The 19,081-nt window shown below is 37.3% G+C and overlaps 1 protein-coding gene across 2 annotated transcripts in view; it reads right to left on the bottom strand.

Annotated features, from left to right (window-relative positions):
- LOC100748560 (delta-1-pyrroline-5-carboxylate dehydrogenase, mitochondrial) overlaps positions 1-19,081 on the bottom strand; it is a 58,937-nt gene that overhangs the window by 12,830 nt on the left and 27,026 nt on the right. Inside the window, exon 8 of one of the 2 annotated variants that reach the window (XM_024372352.2) lies at positions 293-663. The exons of the other annotated variant lie outside the window; for it this stretch is intronic. The gene's annotated coding sequence lies outside the window, so the exon portion shown is untranslated. Of the gene's footprint in view, positions 1-292; positions 664-19,081 lie in introns of those variants that run through there. 2 annotated transcript variants of the gene reach the window in all.

The following is a 19,081-nucleotide window of genomic DNA, read 5'->3' on the forward strand; positions in this document are numbered from 1 at the left end:
GCCCCCTCCCTCTCATCCCACCCCTCCCCAAAGTTACACAGCACCCAAAAAATAGACTACCGAAGCGTCCTGTTTTGCGACCAAGTTTTCAGGACAGAAAAAAGCAAAGAAAAACAAAATCGCGGCTTAAACACAAAGATTGTATTAAACATAAAAAATGTAAAGCGCCGACACATAAGTCGTACCGTCGCGTATCGGTACCTTTGCCTAACACATCACTACCAAAATTCATAGTTTATTGTGAATACCCAAATGTATTAAAATGTATCTTGGTGTGATAAACATTATCTAAAAAAAAAAAGTGCATACAATGACTTATTAACGTTCAGATATCACGGTGTTCCATTATTGGTTTATACGTGTACCTATGTATACATTGTATAGATATGTAATATGTATGTTATGTAACTGTAACCAGAACTATGAATTCGATATTTTACATTTAACAAGTACGTGATATCGTGATAATAACATCAAATTATATAATAAATAAAATTATCGTGATATCGTGATATCATGATAATTTATCTTAAACTTGGGCGTATTAATTTTATCAACAATTGGTCAGTAAACGTGAATACAATCACGATCCCTTTCAATTTCATCAGTGTTAAAAAAAGGCGCCATGGAATCCCTCACAAAAATCCGCGAGCCTCTCGGAACCTAATGAACAGAAAAAAATTGGACAACGTTATACGGTCGTTCCCCAATTTGCATCTTTATACTCGTTATTTTAAACATTCCCCCGAGACGTGGTTCCTTTTTTCACCAATTAACAATTAAAACAAATTCGTGCAACCCTTTCACACCGCCTACACCGCCCACAAGGCGGCACAAGCGATAAAACCGAGGGAGAAAGAGGAGCGAGAGCGAGTTTAATTAGTGCCAAGGCCGAGAATCGGTCGAAAACTAATTAAATCCACCATGGGCAAATGAATAACAACGTGCATCAAGGGGAAATCGTGGACTTTCGTGGGAGATCGACGATCGAATTCGCTTGTTATAGATAGGGAGATATCCTTCCGGCTATTCACTATCGTCGCTTCCTGACGAAACGTTCGTGGGTAAATATTATTATTCATGGCCGCGTATCGTATTACGATGAAACGTATTTCTATGGGGTGTACACGGGCGTCACGAAATCCTATCAGCGTATTTACGTCAGCGGATAAGGAAGATTATACACCGTGTCATGAAAGAGATGTTACATTTTTGTTTTATCGTCATTCCATTTCTCGGCTGATGTATTACACACCGTGCTGTATTCGTTCGATTTTATCATAATAGAAAGTTATTATCGATATCGATCACCGGGATTATGTTCAACGGTAGTGACACTAAAAAGGAAGACGCCTATGCAAATAAATCGACCACAATCGAGCCATTCAACGATATTATTCGACAAGAAATTGAACAAATACTGCGAGAAAATGTTATGAAAAATGACATTTGAACTGGCACACATTTGTAAAAGAAGTAGAAGTGGCCATTTGATCAATATCGTATTTTACATATGCGCTGACTCTTTTTTTATGACATCCTGTAAAACGACGGTAAAATGGAATGAAACGAATAAAGAAGAAGTAAATGAGGAACCTAAGACAACCGTGGCGAAATAAAATTTCTTGTCTGGCTGGTAATGAGTAAAAAATCAAATCACTGCCGATCTCCTTACTCGGCTGACGTACACGGTTGACGTTTCGCGCGTGATTTGCAAATGCCACGGCCCGGAAAGTTTCATTTCGCGAGACAAGACTCGTGTTTATAGGAGAACGTGTGATAATGCGACGCAGTGAGTATGATGTGTCATGTGACAGACGAAAAGAGTAGTTTGTGGAAGAAATTTTAGCCTGGCTCGGTACTGGAACCGGGATTATCGTTAGCTTTGGATATTGATGGAATTTAGATTTTTATTAGCATTGTTGATACAGTGATTAAGTTTTGGTTTGAATCGAGTTACTTCATTTTTAGAGCATTTGACTATATTCTATGCTTTAAGAATAAATAACTAAGGAATGAACATGAAATAAACGAATTGTAGTGTTAACACGAAAATGGTCAAATAACAACAATTTTTAAGAATTTTCTACTTTTTCTGCTTGTATTACACATTGTTTCATATAGATTTATATGAAATTTATTTTCACCTGATGAACCTTTGTAACACGTGTACGACAATATAAATAAATAGAATGATAATTTTATATGAATTATTTCTCAACAATATTGATATTAAACGTATCTAACATTTATTCTCCATTCTCAGAATAAGAATTCAAGGACTCGCAATTAAAAACTTCGTGACCGATAAACGCCAGAAGTAGAAGAGATAGAAGGAATCAAAGAAAGCCGTCCCGAGAAAAAGTAAAAGAGGACGAAGAAAACGGAAGAAGTAAAGAAAGAGTTGTCGCGGTCTGGTTCCTGTGACCATCCCCACTCCGTCAGAAATTTCCAATGCAAATATCAGGTGCTGTGGTGGTGGATGAAAATGAGGAATAATCAAAGAAGCGAGGGATAGGAAAAAAGTGGAGATCTCGAAGGGTGGTACCGTGATAGGAAAGGAATCGACACGTGGCCTATGGAGGAACTTTAATGACATTTCTTATTTCCAGCCGTTTCTTGGATTCCCGTCGACACCTCGTCTTATACTTTCTTTCTTTCCTTCTTTCTTCCTTCTCCGTCTCTTCATCGTCATCGTGAAAGTAATTTTCTACGCCGGGACGTTTGCTCGGCTACTTTATTTGCCCCCAAACTTTATATATCATTCGTTGATTAACGATGTTTCCGGTTCCAGCGGATGTAGCCGGAAGTTACTATCCCCCGAACAGAGTCGCATTAAGTTTCGCATGCGACATATAGGTACGCTGGCCTCATACAGTCACGTATTTATGTGTAAATAATATCAACGATTTTGATTCTATAACCGTATAACCGTTGGTGCATCAACGATAAATAATAGATTTTAAGCTTCGACAATAATTACTTGATAAATAATAATTCACAGTCTTATAAATATTACAAATTAATGAGATATAAATATTATATTTCGTATTACAATAATTTATTCACGTATTTGTATTATTAATAATTTATCGAATTATTGCTATCTTAATAACCTGAGTTGCTTACGATCACAATGAAATTGTGAAACGAACTAAACAGCACAATCAGTTCAACGAAAGAAATGTTAAGTTGTGAATTTGATTCGATATTTGATAAAATAGTTCGATCAAGGAAATGATGAAAAAAAAATGCTCCTGGTAATATTAATATTCAATTTGACGAGGATAGAAATCTGATTACACAGAATTATTTATTTTCGTCGTGTCATTTTAATTCTAATTAATTAAATATATTCCTCGTTTTGATAAGAAATATGCCAATTGGGAGCGGGCAGGTAACAATATTCGAGACTCGAAAAAAAATCGATAGAAGGGAACAATCTAGTCGTTAACTAGAGCCGTGAAACGTTCTAATACTGACGATACGTCAGTATAGTACTCACGAGTACTGACCGATCGAGATTCACCGTTTATTTCGACAGCGTTTCACTTCAGGGGCATTTACTACTCTCTCTGTCGGTTTCCCCGGCATTCACGGAGGCGGAACAGGAGAGGCGGAGTGAAGACGATGATCCTTGAGCTACTTCCAAGCAGTCGTGCATCGACGCTCGAAACAAATTGCGTCTGTAATTATAGCGCCCTACTTCACCTGATTACGGAACTACGAGGCTGGATTACTGAGACTGAATTTCGTATAAGACGCTGCGAAATTTCAAGTAACTCTCCCTCGTTTTTCTTATCGCTGACCAATCGATCAATGTCTTTGAAAAAAGAAAGAGGAAAAGTTAACTTGCAAACTCTCGTTTGTAAATATAACCAACGATTATCCTCAAATATCAGCTGATCTGTTACGCAAGTTTCTATAAATCCTGATAATTCACATAAACTTACGCTATGTGTTCCTTTATTATGAATGTTTGACAAATAAGCAAATGACAAGTAAATAACAAATAAGTAAACTGTTTCTCATTAGGGTACCAAATGTGCCAACTATAGAGAAGTATAGGAATTGGACGGTACAAGATAGAAAGTAAGAGAAACATTAAGAATTGATCAATAATACTGTGATACATATGGTCAGCGGTGTAAACGTATCTCTTTTACGATTTAGTGAAATGTGAATCATTAAGAATGAATTCTTCTGACATAGCACAATCTTGTTCTACATCTGATCGTAAAACAAGACTTCCTGCTTTATAGTACACGCGGTACTTAACATCGACTGGTGTAATGACATCGACAGTATTAAAGGTTCCAAAAACAATATCGTTTATTCGAATCGAGTGTTTTAATTAATCCCAGGTCCATCAGAAAATTTCCCTATCGCGCCATTAGCAAGTCAAGTGGCGATCATCGGCGTCTGCCTCGCAGCAGTCAACACGGTAAGAGAAAAATATTCTAAAGAGAGAAAGACAAAAAGAAGAATTTAATAAAACGGCGGAGAATAAAAGAAGAAAAAATAAAAATAAAGCATTTTAATGATCGCAGGGAGAAGATGGTATCGATCGTCGTAATTGTCGGGTTGGTCCGTTCCCTCGGGCAAAAAATATCGCCCGATCCTTTGTTCACCGGAGTCTCAAGTGCATCGAGGCCGTGGCTGTCCTTTCACGGTGTAAAAGACGAGACAATCCCAATCGTTCGCACTTTCTCAAAACGTCTCCGGTCCGGAGCCGGAGGCTGAAAGTGTCCCGCAAGAGAACGGAGGAAGATCGTCTCCCTTGGGAACGAGGGAAAAAGGGTAAATGAATAGCGACAAGTTGCGCCGAGGTTCCCGCCGAGAATAAAGATGGAGGGAGCCTTCGGGGACACGGCTAAAAGCCGATACGGAAACTCGATGCAATTCGCCGCGCGCCGTTCGGCGGACAAACGTGATCGCTGGGAATTTTTTTTTTTTTTTTTTGAGAGAGAGAGACCGCAGCAATTTGTATCGATAAAACAATGGAAAAATATGAAAATAACATCTTCTAGACTCCCTTTCACGATCGAACTAATTTTGCATGTCACGGGATTACAAACTTCACCAGTGATAATTATACTGCGGCTCGTTATGCGAATTTCTACAAAGACAAATAAAGGGATAGAAATTTGTTTTACGAAATATTATACTGCTACCAAATATTATAATAGATGCTAAACTTTGCGTATTTTATGTACCTTTGCATATTACGCGAATTCTCCGCGTTTCTGCAATTTTTAAATTTCTCCATGGATATACAGGGATCCGCAGTCTAATAATAATAAATATGTTCGCGTCTTCAATAACAGTTTCAGCCACGAAATAAAAGAAAATCGTATAAATTACAGCTACTATGCCGATTATTCTGTTTGCTGGACACTTATCAATGTCTCAACAAACAATCGCTTCTCGAAGCTTTAAATAACTAAAAATTGTATTCGTTTCTTTCCCATTGTCACGTTCCATTGTCTTCTCGCGGGGAGCGAAATCGCGTGACGATAATTGCTCACGTAAAACAGCGGTGCGGCAATAGCGGTAATTAGACGGTGAACTTCTTTGAGACAGTGACTGATTAAATGACGGAAAATTCAGATAGTATAAAAAAGGGGAATGAAGGAGAGGTGAAGAGTAGAAATCGTCTTAAACGAAGACATAAATACGAAGAGTTGAAATGGCTAGGTACGCGAAAGAAAGGAGGAAGATTGTGGACGAGAAAGAAATCGTGGAAAAGGATGGACAGGGATGCAGATTAAGAGCGTCGTAGATGACCTTTGTACGAAAGGAATCGAGATTAAAACGAAAGACGGAAGTTGATGAGGCCGGATCATTAAGCAACTGGCTCCTAGCCTCGGTATTATGCAAACAATATTTAAGGAAGAGGAAGAAAGAAAGAAAGAAGAAAGAAAGAAGGATGAGATTTTGTTCGAGCATGAATAACGAGAGGTACAAACCATGGAAAGTTTTCATATAATTGACCAAACAGTCGAATATACGTATAATGCGCATAAAGACACCTTGGGTTTAAATTGTTCGTAAAGCGTATTGTTCAATTTTACCGATTGTTTCATTGCTGTTCTTGTGATAATAGCAGCCCTCTTTATAAATATATGTCGCCAGTTTTCGTATCATAAATATTGCTTCATCGCTGTGTTTGTAATAAAGAGAGTGTTTAAAGTCGAAAATACATTTTGTTTCGTAAATATCGAAGCGACATAACATATCTATAAATCAAATTTGTGCATTGTAAAAACAAATTCCCTAGAAATATTGTATTTTTATATCGAAAAATGTACTAATTGAAAACGTAATTCGTAATTCATATGCTGTGAATGTTTATACGTTTATTGGTACATACGATTTACAACTGCGAACTCGAAGGCCCAATTCAAAAATGCATAGAATATACAGAAGTATGTAAAATATTCAGGATAAGGTACCAAACAGATTTCTATTTATGTTCTACTGTCGTAAATTAGTAAAACGAACCTGTCAGACGTTTTAATACCTACGGTTTTAATCGCTCCAGTCACAATCGATCTAATCTCAGACGTCCCACGTGTCGGTTAATTTCGTAGATCCTTGACACTCTAGTTATCGGTTCGATAATGCTGCATGTAACTTAGATGAAAGATAAGAACCTTGAACCATTCAATGTCACGCGAATTTATTAATCTGCGCATCGATGAATCGTTTAGAAAGATAATTTGCGTGGAACGTAAGAAGATCAAGAATGTCGTAAAACAGAGTGACAACGAACGTGTTGAAAATGCTGAAAATTATCGATGTTGATTACAAATTTTTACTTGATAGGATTATTAGTCGTAATATTGATAAATACGAAAAATCTAAGATTTAACGGCACTAGAGGAAAGGAGAAAAATTCGTAGCAGCCGCGTGTTCGCGAGTCAGACACGACAGACGCGGAATCGATTTTAACGAAAGCGCCGCCAACTGTGAAAACAGGCCGAAGCCCTCTTCCAGGTGGTGCTCCAGGTATAGTTTGCGGAGATTTCTGAACAACTTTCGCGGAAAGGTCAATATTTTCCTTGAGAGTTGCGCCTACCTTCAGCCACCGCGCGCCCCAAATCGTGTTTTATCTCGGCCTCCTTCGAACGGGCCTGTACGGCGTGAAAAAGGTAATGAAAAGAGAAAAATAGCATGTAACGCGATCATATAATGGAGCGCGACATAGAAAAATACAAAACGACAGGTTGAACGACCGATTTTAAACGTGAAGTGCATACGTACGTATTCGAAAGTAACATATTACTTGCAATATGCGTTAGTAAATCACGAGACATATTATATCTTGTATCTTATGTTTGCCATTCTATTCGAATGTAAATTAACAAAACATCAGAAATCTCTTCAGAGGCTTATCAAAAGTATATTTGTTCAGTCAATAATTGTTGATAAAAGAATTAGCACCCGGTTAACGCTTATCACAATATCTACACATGTAATAAGCTACTGGTATTATTTATATTTGTCGGGTTATCATTAGGATTTAAGGCGCGTAATGATTCTTCGTTTGAATTAGCCATAGTTTTACAAAACAGAGAATATATTTACGCGAATAAACAAGATTTTACAAAATATTATGAATAATGAGTTTAATAAATGATAAGATTAACAAACGATAAGTTTAACTAATAATTAGATTAAAGAATAATAAGTTTAGCGAACAATAAGAGGAACGAATAATATGTCTTACGAATAATGAATTTAACGAATAATGAGATTAACGATTGATAGGTTTTACGAATAATGAATTTAATTAACGCTATTAACAATGTTCCGGGGTTCAAACGAGTCCACGGTCAACGGGATAACTCTTTACTATGCGCAGAATAATTTTTAATACAAAAATACGATTGCTGAGACACTCGGTAAATTGCTCGATGTATCACTTTCCAAGGCGATCACTCGAATGAATATCTGATTTCGCTATACGACTGCATTTGTTTGTTATATGCTCGCTGGAGACATCGAGAAGGTTCCAATCGTTGTTGCTAGGCAATTTCTGTCAAAAGTTTGTTGTATACTCTTTGGAAACATCGAGAAAGATCCAAACGCCGTCACTAGGCAGTTTCTATCTGGAGATTGATTCCTAATACAACGTGTGTCCCATTATATCGACATCTCTAAAGTACAATTCTATGTGATTTCTAGGGAGAACGATACAACCGATCCACACCTTCGTTAGACAAAACGTTTATCCCGTGACCGTGGCTACGTTCGGCGACCAGTTGTCACCTCGAACCCACTTTCGCTTTCACAAATATCAAACAATTACAAATGACAATTGCTTAATTACAGTTATGATAAAATCTAGGCTAAAGCATTAGAAGGCTTCCAGTTTTCCTTTCATCTCCGACATATTTATATGTCGGGTTAAGGTTGGAATTTTGGGCGTTTGATGAACCTTCACTCAAATTTACCATCGCGGTTATAGCTGATATTTATTGGTCACTACAAGAGGCTATAAGTAATAGCGGCGACCGGATGGTCGAGATGTTGCATGAACTCACCCCCAGTGCAAATGGAACTGCCCTTATATATTCTTCTCCCCACCTCTCGGGTCAATCTTTGTTTTTAAGGAGAGCTATATAATTATTCCATACCTCTGTCAGCTACACGTCCCTCCCGCGACCTTGGCTACGTTCAGTGACCCGTTATGTCACTTCGAGCCCAAGCACATCGTCATAAAATCAGATTAGAACATTAAAACTATTTCTTGGTTATATTACTTAAGTGCAGCTACAGTAAAAGTCTGGACTAGGGTATTGGGGTTTTTTTCAACATTCATCTCCGACATATAATTATTTATACTTGTAAAATTCTTCTAGATAAAAGTTAAAGCTAGTACCAAAAGACCTGTAACTTCTGTAAAAAACAACTTATAATCTTCCTATGTTAACTTAACGTGTATCTTCACATATAGTTCACAAATACTCCGAAACACAGGAATATCATTTAATATTCAGTGAAGTATTGTTCGTTCAAAATCGAACATTTCATACATTACGATCTAATAATTCAATCTTAAATCGAATCTTTACAGATATCTCAGAATTGACGATATTCCAACGAAACAACGATGTACGTTCTAAAATAATAATCTAAAATTCATAGAAAATTAATTCGATCCAACTTGATGCAAAAAAGGTAGAAGCATCGAACGACGATGAAGCAGCCTTCAGCGAAAGTGATAACCACGAAATTGTAGGAAAAGCTTTCCAGTAAGATCGATGCAGCGACCTTGAGCCGGTCACGGTAATCCCGGTCGTCGAGTATAATAAGACGGTTCTCCCCGAAAACTTGTGCCTGGTAAGAAACCACCGGATTATTTCTCGATGTTATCGTCCAGTCGGATAAGTGGAAGAGGTGGAATCTACCAAAGGAGAGACTCGATCGACGCCAAAGTGGTCTCGAGTCGATCGACTCGAGATTTGAATCTCCGCCCGGTACGAGCGAAAAAGAAAGGGCATCAGACAGAAACTGGATTCTTCGAGGAATCGAATTCACTTCCATTCTCACAAGGGATCCTAACGTTCTTCGAGAACTCGAAGGGATCGTCGAGTAACCGGCCGTTAGACTTGCGGCTCGAGACGGGGAAATACGACCGGCTGCGATCTGATACCAACGGTGAATCTATTAGACCTAGCTGTGCAAAGTGAAAATTGATTAGTATCTGACTACTGATTTAAAGAACGAGTACTTGTATCGTCAAACGTATACGTAACTAGATAATTGATGATCGTGGACGTTCTAATTTCAAGCATTTGAATATTAAAATATTCTTCTTAAATTAATCTCAAATTAATCTTCTGTTATATTTTATGAAATTTTTGTTAGAGGATTTAGTTCTTGTCGTAGGGTTTATTAAAATTTTAAATATAGTATATTGAGTATACTCTTGTACAAAGCAAAGAATCATTAAAAAACAAAGGCTATGACGAATGTACGTTTCATTGACAGTTTGATTTGCAATTTGTTTGTTGTGAGCTTCAGTTAATCTTCGAGAATGTTCTGATTCGAAGCATAACATGTTGAAATTGATCCATTTGGTCTTTGAATGTTGAAATAAGTTTCTTGAGCCGAGTAGTTCTCTTTAGAAAATAAAGAGCTGTTCAGGGATTTAATCTGATCCTTGAGAAGATCTAAACTTGCTCAAAGCTTAAATAAACAATTGATCCGCTTCAAATTGTGATTCACTGAAATTCACTAGACAATCAAGCGATATACAGTTCTACAAATAACGTTAATAAAGGTTACAAACACAAATCTTGTAGAAAGTGGACCAAGAATAGTTCGCAAACAGAGGGTTAAGTGTGATGTTTAAGTTCTACAATAGATGACAGCGTCGAAAGTTAAACACCTGGTACTGAGTATTCGGTAAATATTTTAGAAAGGTTCGCTAACTCGCGATATCTCCACTTAGTATCAATTTTCTACTACATGCGCGCACATACTTACACAATGAAACCAGATATGTGCCATAAGTATTATACAAAATTCCCTGGATCTTTACGATTTGATAAGAAAATCAGCAGAGAGCATGAACGTCAAATTATGTTGATGCCAGATATAATTAGTAATTAACGTAAATCATATTCATTGATTATAAATGTTCTTCGTTTCGCAATAGAAAACGAATCGATATCATGAAATTTTAGTATTTCAATATATCTTAAGAATTTAAATTTTCTATCGCGAACGTGAACACCGTGAAGAACATTCTTTGGAAATTCTATATCGAAGAACCGGAAGGAGATTCAGAGTTTAACAACCTGTAAACTCAATCCTCATTAATGCCAGTCTACTTCGAAGAACCTGTAATTGTTTAGTAAGTTATCTAACAATTATGAGTCAATTTGATTGTATCTTCTTCTTTCAATTATAATCTTCTGCTGCTTCCTTATAATTCCAGCGGAATTTTGTTCCAAAAGTACGAAGTTGAGGAACCTTCCGGTCGCCTGTGCGTGTAATTTATGCGAAGATTGAAGACTTGCACGTTGATTTTGGCATGATGCAAGTTTATTTCATTATTACCCAGTATATAATATGTATCTATTATACAAATTTTTATTATGCAATTTAAATAACCCTTACATGATTTCTATATCGTTTCTTGACATTTATCAAAAATTCTTAGAAGTTTAAACCTAATTTCAACGCAACTGTTGAGCAGCATATTAATACGAAAGCTTTGGAGTAGAATCAAATTTTAAATTCTATCTCGATCTTCTCTGACATTTACCTAATTTGAATAATACACGGAAGAATATCTTTCTTCGTAGAAAAAAAAGAAACACTTACTTCCATTATGTTACATTTGTACAATTAAAATCCAATACAAAAGGAGACATCTCTATTCTATTAATTCTAACCAAAAGTGAAAATCAACAAGTGATAACCGTCAATTAAAAGATTTTAGATAAGATAAAAAAACTTATCAATCGAATTCCTTTCGTACCCTATATCGAAACATAATCAACTGTCGAAGAGAAAGTCGATTACGCTAGTTAAAAAATCGAGAGATTCACAGATGGTTAAGCACGTGGCTGTCACGTAAACTTGAGGGTTAGATGATAAAACAAGAATAAATAAAAAAAAAAAAATTGGGATGTTGGTATCCGGTGATGCGACCCTTGCTGACTCTGCTAGTGTAACGTCAATTCACATCAGAGACCAGGCCACACACCGCGAGTAGGATGGCACCCAGATGATCTGCACACCCTTGGCGCGTACTCTCAATAGTCTTAAGCACCCACTAGGGGTCTTGGAATTTTCATAGTTAAGGTCCTTCGGACCAGGCGAGTATCTCTTGTCTTAGATTTCCGTTTACGTTTATTGTTTACACGAAAAGTTGGTTTTCCTCCTGTCTTTCTCACGAGGGCGGTTCAAACCCTTCCTGGTCCACCAACAGCCTTATTATCCAATCGGAGACTGTGTCTATTGCCCTCACTTCCTTAACCAAAATTGTCATCAACAAATCCGATAGTCCCGTGTCCTTAGACACACCCTCTAGCTTTCCTCAGACACAGTATCGTCAGTAAAATTTTATTTATTCTGTATCCTTAGAATAGTCAACATATCTTTACTGGTCTCTACTCTTATAACAGTCGCGTACTTAACGTATCATTGTAACTAAGTTTTACATAACGTGGTTGAAGTGAATTGTGACTTATGTTAATTCAGTGTGTATTCCATCGTGATTGCTGAATTGATAATAAAGTTAAATTAAAACAAAATTAATAGTTGCGTTACGACTCAGCTATTTTATTTTATCATCCAACCCTCAAGTTTACGTGACACTAGCAAGCAAGAAGAAGTTTCGACACATAATCGATATTCAATCACGTAGAACGACAACATTTTCGTCGTTACTCTAGTTGCTGGCTACACTGGTATCAGGCGGTTTGTTCGCATGATTCATAAAACCGAAGAAGGGGAGAAATCCAACGGCTAAATTTTCCAGAATTCCAATATGTCTCCTAGCTATCAGAGGCCACCTTTCTGATTCTTCGGAACTCTGAGGTTGAAAAGAATTTTCTCTTACATTGTATTAATAAAATAAAAACGAGTATCATATAACTATAATTGAAATTTTACTATAACGTTAGAATGTGCAATGTACCGTAAAATAGTCTCTTCGTAGAAACTCAAATTGCCTCAATAAAAGAGAAATCGGAATATCGATAGGTATCTCTGTTCATGCAACAGAATTAAGATGAACAAGATTATCTTCTATAAATACCAGATATATATTTCCATTTTCACTATCATTTCCACGGAAAATTGGTTTCATTTGCCTCTAAAAACGTCTTCACGACTTGGTGAAAATCATGTCGGTGAAGAATTCGAAACGTTCAAAGGGATACTGCGGCAAGCTCTGTTTTGATCGTATCTTCTTCTGTTACAAAGAGAGCAACCGTCTTCAAGTATTCTATGAACGGCGCGGAACCTATCCGGGGAGAAATTTTTCCAACAAGACAGCCCTGTACCTTCGGAACTTCTACGGAATAAATTCTATCCATTCTCGAGACACCTTTCACTCTCGGAGATTGCCACGAACATGGGAAACACTTATTCCGCGTCTCAGTTCGTTACTGTTCCCGGTACAGCCCGAGCATTTACTTAAACTCCGACTTATCGATCGTAAATTAATCCTGCATCTTCGTATCTCTATATTCCAAAAAGGAAATATCGACTTGCAACTATATCTCAAGTTTTTAGTGGAATGAGAGACGCGTGGCGCAATGTTGAATCTTTCGGAAACCACTGATTAACACGTTGAGTGTCATGGTGATCATTGGTAATCATCGGTGATTCAATCAGATGTTGCTAAATTTTTCAGAATAATGAAAATAAGATAAATTTCATAGATTAAGAAATATTCAACAATTTGAATATTTTATACAGAACAAACTGTTGTAGTGTTAGTGTACAAGTTAGGATAAATGTTATATTGTAGATAGTTTAAATATCCATAGTTTTCTGTTCAGTCTTAAAATCAACAAGCGATGATGGGCTGGTGGCTACGGGCAATTCTTGTAAGACACGCAGATTTAAGCCAAAAAATATGTGCTGTGGTGTGTGTGTGTGCGCTTGCAATGAGTGCCTGCGTAAAGACAAGAGATTCTTCGCCAGCGAGTGTGAGCGTACTCTCTTTTTACCTGGCAATAAAATAATAGTTCAACCTGTCGTAATAGTCATCCACTCTATCATCCTTACGATATTAGATTGAGTAATACGTTTATTTATATTTTCTTCAAAGTGCACGTCAAGTGTTTATGGCTTTCATATAAAGTCTACCTAATCGCAAAGTAAGATATCTGCGCTATTGCCCTACAAAATGTATATTTCTCATGAAAAAATGTCTTTACTTTCTTTGAATAATTTTTACAACGTTCTTCGAGATATTATACACTAAATAAAAGACCGACAAAATTATTAGCCAACTCAATATACAATGCATATGAGATTCACGTAGCAGTCAACGTGTTAACTCTTCGTAAACTTTGCAGCTTCGTTGTAAAAAAGAGAAAGTTAAAATGGAAGGACGTAGACATATACCACTTAACAGTAAATCACATTATTCCACGTAATATTGCAATTCTATTCTACCTTCGATGATAATCATCGTCGAGCATCTGGTGGAAACGAATGTTCTACAAGGAGCGCAGGTTAGCGTGCGAAAGTCGAGAGGAAAACGAAAGACCATGGGCGATATCGCGACGGGCAGACAAAGCAAAGCGCATTTTCCGACTCGCCTTGCAGCCTCTCTCCTTCGTGGGCTGTGCCTCCGTTTACGTTAAATCAAGCAATCAGCTAAAGTGCACCGCGTCCGTGGTTTCCACGAGAATGCCGATTCAACCGGATTAACTTTAATCCGAAGACGTCGATACCCGCCATTCTTCCAACGACTCGAGCGCGCGGTCCCTTTCCTCGAGAGTTATAATATCGTCGGATGAAATCCGCGAAGAAAGTCTCGAGGACAGATGTGTGCTTTTTTTTTTCTTTTCTCAAGATATCGCGAAATTTTGCTCAGTCGTCGAGGTCAACGAGCGAGGAGAGATTACCGCCAAGTATATACATAGAAAGAAAGCAAGAAAGTTGAATGAGTTCTTGTTCGAGCGTCCTTCGAGACGTTTCTACGTCATGTTTTTAAAAAAATACACGCTAACGTATGGAGATTACACGATGAAGGAACCATAGAGGTTTCGATTGGATACACGTTAAAGTATGAAATAAAATATAAGCGAAACTTTCCTTTCTTTCTTTCGATAAAATATATCGATTATTATATTGCTTTAAAACAATGCTAAAATATATTGCTTTCGATAATGGAATCAAGTGGAGATCAATTTGACTACAAACTAAGATTAATGTCAGCTAAAGATCAAGTCAAAACCAGGTCAAGGTCGATTTTAATTTAATTGGAAATTTTAATTGAAGTCTAGGTTTGAATTGAAGTCAAGATTAAGTTGATGTTTAATTAAGTGACCCGTTGGTTATGACCGATGAGATCAAGTCGAGAACTTGATGAGTCAGATCTGTTAAAACGTAGTTACATAGTTGTCTTACAATTAATCTTTATTATTATCTCGTGCAAAATATAAAAATTATAATAACGTAAATGATCCCATAAATACTGCACTTTTATTTCTTAGCAAACGTAGATCGGTAAATTTCGTGATATTATACGTAGTAGAACAGCAAGGGGTCGGGTAATATCTGCCGGACATTTTCAAGCGATGGTACTTGCCGAATGCAGAATAGTTCTAATTAATTCCGTGTAAGTCGACCTTCTCATATATTAAATTCATCGGTTTGATATCTATCTGCACTCATCCGTGGTAGAAATCGACGGTCTCCATGATCTACTATCCGTACCGAGCTTTGTAATCCGATCGAAGTAGAAGCCAATGCTTTCGTGATAATAATTAGACCATGATAGATTACTAGAACGTAATGAATTTTAATATGTAGAGACCAATTCTTATTAAATTTCCCTTGAAATTTCTACGTTGTTGGATATTTAAAAAATAATGGAATTATAATTACCATTTTAATCTAAAAAATATTCAGAGGAATTGTTTATATAGTGAGCTATAACAAGCCTGAAAGTTGTCTCTAGTTTCTTGTAGCAGGAACTTTTCATCCTGCAAGAAGCAGAGGAAAGTCTAAAAGTAATTAAATTCAAATTCCATCTTAAAACATTATTCTTCGTAACGAGTGACAAAAGTTTCGAACTTGGTCTTTGTCAAAGGCCAAATTGTTCCGGTCAATATTTTCATGTTAAACAGCGAACCGTAAATGGCAATTACTCAACTCTGGCAGCTCTTCGCTTAATAAACTCAAGTCACCATTATCGTCCTTAAACGTAACGCGAAATCTACCTAAACGCTCTCGCTTCGCTTCCTCTCTCTTATCTCCTCAGCATCCATTACAGTATTAAAAAAGAAGGAAAAGAAAAAGAAAAAGAAGAGAGAGAGAGAGAGAGAGAGAGAGAAACGAAAAACACCTGGGAGCTAGAAGGAAGGGAGCTGAAGAAATTAGAAAACCGCGGCTCGGACGTGGAAAACCAGTGAGGAGGTCGAGGCCAGTGAGGCGCGAGAAAAAGTTATCAAAGCGTCAGGACAGACGAATTTTCCAGCCGTGAGATCCAGCGACCCTCGAAGCTTGGTCGACCAACCCCGAAAGAAGTTCGAAAAACGGGCCAGGCCAATAAATCCAGCCCCAATGTCAACTCTAACAACGATCCATCCTGACCAGGACCGGTTTGAACGAGAAAAGAAGCGAAGAGGAAGGGGGTAGTGGGCTCAATGGGGAGGAAGAGAAACGAGCAAGGTAAAGAGAAGAGGATGGCAATAGCATCGACAAAGCTGCGGTTTCCAATTTAGTAGCACCACTTTATATACAGTTCGGCAAGGCTCAAACAGAGGATGGAAGAGTGGTACGTGGGTAAAAGGGGTGTCCAATGCGAAAGAAAGGTTGGAAGGGAGCGAAGGAAAGGGCGGAAAAGAGCGGCGAACCAGATATACGACGAGAAAGCCGCGATGGGGACGGAAAGTGGTGGAACTTGTAAGGCGACGATGAAAGCCCACAACTTGAATGGTTCTTCGTGCTTCGTCCTGATTGCCGTACGAATGTCTCGTCGCTTTCCATGGGTCATTGCTGCTTCCGTCTCTGTGAAAAGCAACGACGCGCTTCTTTGTTGACTCGCGACAACCTGCGACGCTAGCAAAAGTGGCTAAGTGTTCAGGAAGATCGGTGATTTGCTATTTTATTGTGAACCTATTGCGATTAATTATTGCTTTATATCGACAGATAGAATGATTTGAAGAAAAAATAAAATGAAATTTGTTCACTTGTGAAAATTGGATGGAGTAAAAGTTAGATTTTAGCAATATAATCTGCGTACTTTAAAATATTCAAATATTTGCGATATTTTGATCGGATATTTGGTATTTCATTATATACGTACTTGTCTCTATCGACCGAATAGTTTGGAAAATGACAATATTTTTTAATTTGTTAAAGTTAGATGGAGTTTAAATTAGATTTTAGTAGGATAATGTATACGTATTTTGAAATATTAATATATATCACTATATTCGTTTTGTTTGGCTCGTACATATATGTTTGCAAACGTAGAGAATATAAATTTAAAAAGATCTATTTTACAGTGTGATTCATATAAAATATAAATTAATAACATGATACTAATAACGCGAATAAATACAATCTGCAAAGTTATGTTTCTTCTATCTTTTTATATTTTCGTATCTTATGTTTGGTTTTCTTACTCGAAGAAACCAGCCAAAAATATACGTTCGATGGTAATTTGTTCGAAACTCATCTCCTTCTTTTGTTTTTCATATATTGTTTCTCGCAATGATTCCAGTGGATTTTCTTAAATTCCTTCGATAGAACTCCGGTCGATTTCCAAGAATCCTCGAGACGCTTTTATCTTTCCAAGATGAAACCCTCGACCGGAGTATTTTTCCGCGCGGCATTACATTGTGTACAGCGCGCGCGAGATTTAATCTTGCGAAGGAGAGAATGGCATCCAAAGCTTCGAACACGACATAGATACACATTTACCTGAAATCCGTTCCGTATGAAACTTTCCTCCTAACGACACAAATTTCCATCTAGTACAGAAAAAGTTACTTACTCCTAAACAAAAAGATGGAATTATTTGAACCTTTCATGAACTATGGAATACTTTGAATTTTTTAAAACAACAGGAATTAATGTAAGAATGTTGGACTGTTGAGAATCGATCCACTCAAACTAATCAGCTCCACCCTTTACTAAACTCACAAGTTCTCAATCTGCTACTATATTTATGTCGCTATTCCATTTCTAAAGTAACCGAAGGTGCCATTTTCAAACGCAAGCGGCGTGTTTTATTTCCTAAAAACAAAACTCTGTAATCACACTCACCTTTGAGAATATTCTAAAACCACAAACACAGCGACGATTTTTAATCTCAGCTACTTCTTATACTTCATTAACTAAGTACCCAGAAAGTATCAACTAAAAGCGAGGCATGACCGCTTCACAAACTCCCGTAAACATCACGTACAAAATGGCTGCTCTTCACGCTCTACAGCGTTTAATTTTCCACCATCCTTTTATGCATACGCCATAAGAATATCAAAGGGGGATAAGATGAAAGTTATTAGAAAGTTCTTCGCGGGGAAGAAGTAATTATAGGGCTGGAGGAAGTATAGAAAGTTGACATGCAGGGAGATCTAGGGGTCAGTCGTGTTTCAATTACTGTTTGCTAGATATTTCGAAAGTGCGAGCGTGTAATTCGGAAATCGGGCTGTATTCGTCGCGTAGAGGGAACAAGCGTTTCCGTGTGGATGTAGTTTGGATGTCCGTGGTGAAGCCGCCGGACAAACACTCGAACGATGTTGGAAAATTGGCAGTGCATTTCCGCCGCCCTGGCCGAAATTATATTCAACAGAGCGTGGGACCTTTGCGCCAAGTCGGTGACGTTACATCCTTTCATTAGCAGGACACACATCGAATTCGCAAATTTAATTAATTAAGTAAACAAGAATTTTCATCTAGACTGAGTGACGACTATTAATCCATCGCGTTAACAAGTCAGGACGACCAGACAAAGGATAAAGTGATTTCAAAACGATTTCACGATGCGAGGAACCTTAGTCGAGATTGTTGCGATTATGAATCTTTGTTTTGCTAGGAAAAATTCAATTTCCTTAACATCGATTTAACTTTCGTAACACTAAAAGCATTAAAGTGTTCCATTCGTGTGACTTTTAGATTAAACATTTTATAGACTGACAACGATACATGTTTTAAGATTTGAATGATCTTTTGTAAAATATGTATACGACAAGAAAACTTGCTTTTCTCCTTGAATATAAAATTTTTGACTTTAGAAGCTTGATAGTATGACGATGTTATTGGAGAGATGGGACTTCAACGGAGCGATGAAATCAAGTTTTTGAAATTCGAATAATGGAATATATAAGAATTCGAAGTATAGACGATATCCTAAAAGATGGTAAAG

The sequence above is a fragment of the Bombus impatiens genome, unplaced genomic scaffold (assembly GCF_000188095.3).
Source record: "Bombus impatiens unplaced genomic scaffold, BIMP_2.2 scf_0060, whole genome shotgun sequence".
NCBI lineage: Eukaryota > Metazoa > Arthropoda > Insecta > Hymenoptera > Apidae > Bombus > Bombus impatiens.